The sequence below is a fragment of the Dermochelys coriacea genome, chromosome 7 (assembly GCF_009764565.3).
Source record: "Dermochelys coriacea isolate rDerCor1 chromosome 7, rDerCor1.pri.v4, whole genome shotgun sequence".
Lineage (NCBI taxonomy): Eukaryota > Metazoa > Chordata > Testudines > Dermochelyidae > Dermochelys > Dermochelys coriacea.
Genome location: NC_050074.1, coordinates 13,157,363 through 13,165,249, shown reverse-complemented (window position 1 = coordinate 13,165,249; position 7,887 = coordinate 13,157,363).

Here is a 7,887-nt window from a genome sequence, read left to right as displayed (position 1 = left end):
AAGATGCTACCCTTTGAACAATGTGCAAAGCTGAGGTCCCGACCACTGGCACTTACAAGTGTAAGGGTGTTATCTCTGATATGCTGGCCAAATTCCAAACTGTGTAATTAATTGCATCCTGCTTACTTTACAGATATCCCCTTAGCAGTTTCAGCAGGACCTGGTGTTCACATATTGTCCTTTATAGCTAGAGACGGATCCTGAGCCACTGTGTTCGGATTCAGATCTGGAAATGGACGTTTGCAGAGGTAAGAGACAATCAGGTCTGGTTTGGTGGTCTGGAGTGCTTGCAGTTTATTCTGTTGTGTACTGCTGCTGTGCACCATTAAATAGCCGCTAGGTTTCATGCCAACAGCAACTACATAACATTGAAAGCTGAAAAGGGAGATGCATATTACTGTTGTGTATAATGCAGTATTATTATTTGGTACACCAGAATTATTATTGTTTTAAACAGTGCTGTATATTTTTTAAAAATAACCGTCTCTGGTCATCTGTAACTCTCATCATTTTTGCCTTGTAAGATAAGAAAAAAAGCATAATCTTTAACCTTGAATTCTCAGCTTTTGCTGGTTTTGTGTTGCAATCCTAATTCTAAACATAGTGTTGGTACCTATATTTCTATACATATGCTTTCAAGTTCCTTCAAGTTGTAACATAATTGGACAAACCTTTCACCCACTGGTTTGAAAAAGCCTAATTTAATGGTGCGCATTGAATACTTTCAAGTGTTAAACAAGAAGAGTTCAAAGCCATGAACTATATCTTCTGTCACAGGATTGAAAATATTGCTAGCTGGATATTGGCCAAGGGCAGAACAGATAACATGAGAATCATAATTAGAGTTTTGTCAAGACAAACCTTTATTTATATGTATTTTAAAGTTTGAACTACTTAAAATCTGCAGGGGTGGTCAATCAGATTAATGTTACCTCTTTTTGATTTTGAGCTGCTGCTTGTATCTTCTAATGCCTGTAAATAAGAACAGATGTGTTGTTTCTCAAAAAGGTTTTGATTAGAGTTTTTCCAAACACCGTCTAGCTTTGTGTCTATTTTGCAGTTTTGAGAAGGCAGAATCTTTGTTACCTTGTCCAAGTATTATCAGAAATATAAACCTACTTCCATACCATAAAAAATACAGCTCTAATGTTGGTTTAAAAAGAAAATCAAGACGGCTTATAAAACAGATGTTCAAATGACTAGTAAGAAAAGCACCTAGCTTTTTTCAGCCAATATGAAGTGTTTAGACAAACAAATGAATGACCACAAATGGTTTATAAACATCCCAGTTACAGTTTCCACTGTCACTGACACAAGATTCTTAAGCAAGCATGAGCATTTATAAAAAAATAAGGGATAAGGATAGTAGGGGTATAGTCATATTGAATTTATTTTTTATCCACTGATAAGTGCAATGGCAGTGCACTGGCATTTCACTCTTGCAGTTACCTCATTTGTATCTACGTTGAATTTATCTTTCATTTGAATGCGGTTGATTTAAGATCTTTTAAAAAATCCCTAGTTTTCTGGCATGTCTGATCTTTTAGTGCTCAATTTCAATTCTATAATTTAGTATTTTTCATTATTGTTGATACATTTGCAACCATATTCTAATTTCACATGTTTACTTACACAATCTTCTAAACCCTGCCCCTTACTTTTATTAATGTTCGCAGGGCTATGTAAGCAATAATTTGTCATTATATAAAGCCTGACCCAAAGACTACTGAGCCCCCCCGGGAAGTTTTACAGTAATTTCAATGGGTCTTAGATCAGGTGCATGGGGCCAACATCTCAAGGGTTCGGCACCCATAATTGGGGTCAAATTTTTAAGCCCTCGTTTCTCACTTAGCACTTTTGGCCCTTATTTAAATGCCTACACACATTGTAATACTCATGAATATTTCAAAGGTTAAATTATTTCTGCATTCTTGGACCAATGAACCATCCCCCCGATCTATCAATATTTAAACAATGGCATTTTCCATCTTGTACCCTGGCCATTCTTTACAACTGCAAAATGAATACAGCTTCCCACAACATTTGACCTGTACATATGAAGAGATCAAGAACTAAACATAGCCAACTGAAGGAAGTTACATTCTGAAGACATGCAGTGATGCTTAAGATACACACTTTAGAGATTTCAGAGTAGCAGCCGTGTTAGTCTGTATTCGCAAAAAGAAAAGGAGTACTTGTGGCACCTTATAGACTAACAAATTTATTAGAGCATAAGCTTTCGTGAGCTACAGCTCACTTCATTGGAGCAGTCAGTATAGATAACATTAACTGTGTAGGAGAGCAAGCACTAGCACAGGGCCAGTAAGAACCCAGGAAAGAAAGACATTTGAGAGAAATCAATTACTGGTACAGAGCTAGGAGCCAACTATGAAAGACACATCATCAAGAGTGATCGGGCACTGATGGTATACACACCGTCTGTTGGGTCTCAGGGGGAAGTTTTACTAGTGTAAATTAATTTCTTTGTTTCTTGTGATAAATAAGTGGGTAATCTATAGGGTGGAGACAGCATGACAGCGAACATTCTAAAAACCTTCCTGGTAGTTGAAATAATAGAATCATAGGAATGTAGTACTAGGAAAGACCTCAAGAGGTAATCTAGTCCAGCCCCTTGCTCTGAGGCAAGATCTAATATACCGAGACCATCCATAACAGGTATTTGCCCAATCTATTCTTAAAAGCCTCCAATGGTGGGAATTCCCCAACCTCCCCTGGAAGCCTGTTCCAGAGTTTAACTATTCTTGTAGTTAGAAAGCTTTTCCTAATATCTAACGTAAATTTATCTTTCTGCCGATTACACCAATTACTTCTTGTTCTACTTTCAGTGGACTTGGAGAGCAATTGGTCATCAACTGCTCTATAACAGTCCTTAATTTATTGAAAACTGTTAACAGGTCCTCCTTTAGTCTTCTTTTCTGTAGACTAAACATGCCCAATTTTTTTAACCTTTTCTCATACATCAGGTTTTTCTAAATCTTTTATCATTTTTGTGGCTCTCCTCTGGACTCTTCCCAATTTGCCCATATCTTTCCTAGTGTGCGGCACCCGGCACTTGGCACTCTACGCTAGCTGAAGCCTCACTAATCCTGAGTAGAATGGGACAATTACCTCCCATGTCTTACATACGACACTCCTGTTAATAATTGCAGAATATTAGCCTATTTCACAACTATATCACATTCAATTTGTGATCCACTATAATGCCCAAATCCTTTTCTGCAGTTGTACTACCTAGCCAGTTATTCCATTTTATAATTGTGCATTTGATTTTTGCTTCCTTACTGTAGTACTTTGCACTTATCTTTATTGAAGTGGTCAGAGTCTGTCAAGGTTGTTTTCAATTCTAAGTTTGTCCTCCAAAGTGCTAGCAACCCCTCCCAACTTGGTGTCATAATCAACTTTTATAAGCATACTCTCCACCCGGTTGTCCAAGTCATTAATGAAAATATTAAATAGTATCAGACCCAGCATAGACCCCTGCGGGCCCCCATGAGATAGTTTCCCAGTTTGATAGCAAGTCATTGATAACTGTTCTTCAAGTATGATCTTCAAGCAATTATGCATCCATCTTATAGAAATTTTATCTAGACCACATTTTCCTAGTTTTCTTATGAGAATGTTAGGTGGTACATACTAAAGTCTTACTAAAATCAAGATATACCATGTCTACTGCTTCATTGCCTATCCACTAGGCTAGTAATTCTGTCAAAGTATGAAATAAGGTTGGTTTGGCATGACTTGTTCTTGACAATTCCATGCTGCCTATTCTTTATAGCCCTATTATCCTCTAGGTACTTACAAATTGAATGTTTAATAATTTGTTTCAGTATCTTTCCAGGTCTCAAAATTAGGCTGTCTGGTCTATAGCTCTCCACATCCTCTATTGTTCCTTTTTTAAAGAAACGTGCTACTTTTGCCTTCTCCAGTTCTCTGGTTCTCCACCTGTTCTCTATGATTTCTCAAAGATAATCGCAAACGGTTCCGCTATTACTTCAGCTCAATCACTCAATACCATAGGATGAATTTTATCACAAAGTAAAGGACCTACATCTTCCTTCATCTTTCTCTTACTCCTGATGTATTTAAAGAGACTCATTGCCTTTTATGCCCCTTATTAGGTGTAACTCATTTTGTGCTTTTAGCCTTCTGATTTTGTCCCAACATGTTTTTGCTATTCTTTGTACTCATCCTTAGCAATTTGTCCATGTTTCCATGTTTTCTAGGATTCCTTTTAAATTTTCACCTCACTAATGAGCTCCTAATGAATCCATATTGGACTTTTACTAGATGTCCTATCTTTTCCTAGCATCAGAATAGTTTGCTGTATCCTTGAGAAACTGCCAGCTCTTCTGAAGTCCTTTTTCCCTTACATTTTCTTCCCATGAAACTTTATCTGCAGTTATCTGAGTTTGTAAAGGCCGCATTTTTGAAGTCCATTGTCCTTATTCTGCTGTTTTCTTCTCATTTTACTCTGCCATTCTGCTGCTCTTATTCTATTGTTTTATGATTCCTTAGAATCATAAAATCTATCATTTCATGATCACTTTAACCCAAATCATCTTAAACTTTCAGATTCACATCAACTCTTCCCTGTAGTCAGAATCAAGTATAAAATGGCTGTTCCCCAGGTTACCTCCTCCACCTTCTGAAACAAGCGGTCACTGGTAGATTTGAAGAACTTATTGGACAATTTGTGTTTTGCCTTATTAATTTTCCAACAGATATTTAGGTAGTTAAAATTCCCCCATTACTACCTGATCTTGTGTTTTGGATATTTCTGTTATTTGTTCTAGAAATGTGTCATCCACCTCCATGGGCGGCGGATGAACCCCAGGCTTGGGGAGGCTAGCCTCTGGCCCAGACTACTCCTTCTTCCCAGGGCTGCACCCCTCCCCCCCGGAGCCCAGAGTCCCCCCCATCCCAGCAGCCAGCTCTCCCACATATTCACAGGCCAACTGAGTGCTCCCAGCCCTGGAACACCAGGCAGGTGAACGAGCATCATGCTCCCCCCACAGTCCCAGAGAAGCAGGCGGGTAAGTGGGAGGTACTTAAGTGGAGTCTCAGAGCACCGGGTGGGTGAGCGGATGGTACAACCTAGCTCCACATGGGTGGCACCCAGCCCCAGAGAGCTGGGACAGCAGGCAGTGTGGCCTCACTTCCGCAGCTCCGGAGCAAAGGCCAGCCCCTATTAGCTCCCCAGCCCTAGCCTGGAGCTCTGGCCACAGGGAGAAGAGCTCCCCACACCACAGCCCAGGAAACAGAAAAGGGCCTGAGGGCAGAGCCTGGGTGAAGCCATGCAAGGCTGTTTGAGGAGGTACAGCCTCCCTCTTCCTTCAACACCTGCTGCCCATATCCACCCCCTTATCCTGATTTGGTGGTCTAGGGTAGACCCCCTACCATAACATCATCCCCATTTCCCCCCTTTTATCTTCACACACTAAGTGTTTTTGTATTTTTCAAAAGTTGGGTGAAAAGAAGAAAAAATCACCACCAGGGGACAATCAAAGCAGTCCCTTCCTCTTTGGTTATGATTAACTGTCTCCATTTTATTCAGGATTCATGAAGTGTAGTTATTCTTGGAGTATCATTGATTTTATACTTCAGTTTTACTCAAGAGATATATTTTGCACTTTCTGCATTTATCACTAAAAATGAATTTGTGAACAGACAAAATAAAAATTAGTTTTAGCTATTTAAAGGACACTTTTAAAATTGGGCCATATCCTCAGCCATTGACTAGACGGGTCATACCAATTTACATCAGTTGAATAGCTGCCACCGAGGGCTCCATCTCAGATTCCAGACCTCATCCCCTAACTCAATTCCAGAAGTAAATGGTACTACCTGAGTGACAGGTGCTACTCAGTGTGAGTAAGGGTAGCAGAAATGGGACTTTAGTACTTTATGGGATGTTCAGAACAGAAGAAGGAAGAAGATAAGCTGTTTCACTCAAGTTGCCACAGCATATTTTGCTGCTAAATGTTAAAATGCCATAAAGATTCTTTATTTTCATTTAGTTTATTTAAGTTTATTGAATGGGGAAGGTCTGGTTTTATGATGAAAAAAGGCTGCAAATTGATAGAAATAGTTTTACCTACAGTTTTAATAAATGGCAGGGGATTTTTTTACTGAGACTAGAGGATGCAACGCTCTTACTTTTGCTTGATCTTCTATTTTTAACACCAGAAGCTTCCTTCCACTGATTACATGGAGTATATAGATATATATATATTTGCTTTAAATTTTGCAGAGCAAGGGCTTCTACTACCCAAGCTAAAGAATCAATTACCTTTTAATAGTTGGGGACTATGACAAGCCGTTCTGGTTCATTCAGTAGAGGGTAGTATGCATACATACTAGCCAGTTCATTAATATCACGATAGCCATACATGACCTATGGAAGCACGAGTGAAAAATGTCCCTTGTTGTCTGATACATCTGATCTTTTACTGGCCAATTTCAATTCTAGCTTTGAGTATTATTGTTTATACATTTGCTACCACAGTGTAATTTTTCATGTCTTCTTACACCATTTCTAAACCCAGCCCTCCACTTTTTTAACATTCACTGGAGTCCAGTGAATCAAATCAAATGAAGATATTTTTATTTGTTTGAGCATGCTGGTCACATAACTGGTCACAACTCCCTTAGTTGCTGTATGCAGGAAAGGCAGCTGTTAATGAAAATTGTCAAAGTGAGAAAAGAGACTTCTTGTGAGCACATTCCTGGGGAGCACACAGTGTGATTATAAAGGAGCAAAGCATGTACTTGTGGGCTGTTAAATGGTAAATACAAGCTTTTAAACCTATGTAACAGATTATTGTTTACAATCAGCCTTTTTGCTGTAGATAAATTGTAAATCTCTTCACCTTAAGTGCCTGTTTGAACTGTTCTCCCATCACATAGTTGTGCATTTGATGTTTGCCTTTTCGCATGTTCAAAGTAGAGATGGACTTCTTAAGAAAATAAGATCCCAAAACCCTCATATTTGGGGAATGTTTGGATCAGGAGCCAAAGCTGAACATGAGCACTGGAACCCATCTCTACTTGCCTTACTACACACATAGACTATAACTATACAAAATAAAAGTGTGTGTGTGTGTGTGTAACTTCACACAGCACCGTTCTTGTATTTCACTGTTCATGTATTTTGACATAATGGTTATATCTACATACCTTGCATAGTATAATTTGCATAAACCACTGTACATTTTCCTTTAACACAGTTACTCAACTACCAATTCAGCCAACGCATAAGACTTTGGGGTCTTTGAGTCTGGCCATCCTTGTTAATGTTCAAAACACTGTGCATACATACTTAAGTCCTGGCACTGGAACAAGGGGAGACAAGGGAGTCCCCAGCCCAGCTCTGGCTTCGCTGGGGGGCAGCGCCTCAGGGTGGAAGAAGAGAGGCAGGAGTGTGGCCATGGAGGGGGCGGGGCCTTGTGGCTCCCCACCTTTAGAAAGAATCTATTGTCCCTGACTTAAGTGTAGTATGTGTAATGATCTTGGGGTTCATTAAATAACAAAGTAGTGAATGAGAAAGGAATAACATTTTAATAAAACAAACTGGATGAACTGCTGCACAGGACCATGCAGTGTTCCCAACCCCCGCCTGCAGGGCACATCTCCAAATTCCTACACTCACAACACTGTGCCTTATGAGAGAGCATCTCCAAATCCAATCTTTCATAGATGTATCTCTACAGTATGCAGGGGAAGAAGAGGCTTTTAGTGCCTGTACATGCACTAAGTAGTTTATCACTTGTGTATGTGTTCGTGTGCATTTGCAAAATCATTGTAGAAAAATGATTTTATGGATGGAAGTGTTACATGTTTATAGCACATGCATTGCTTTTTGCACCA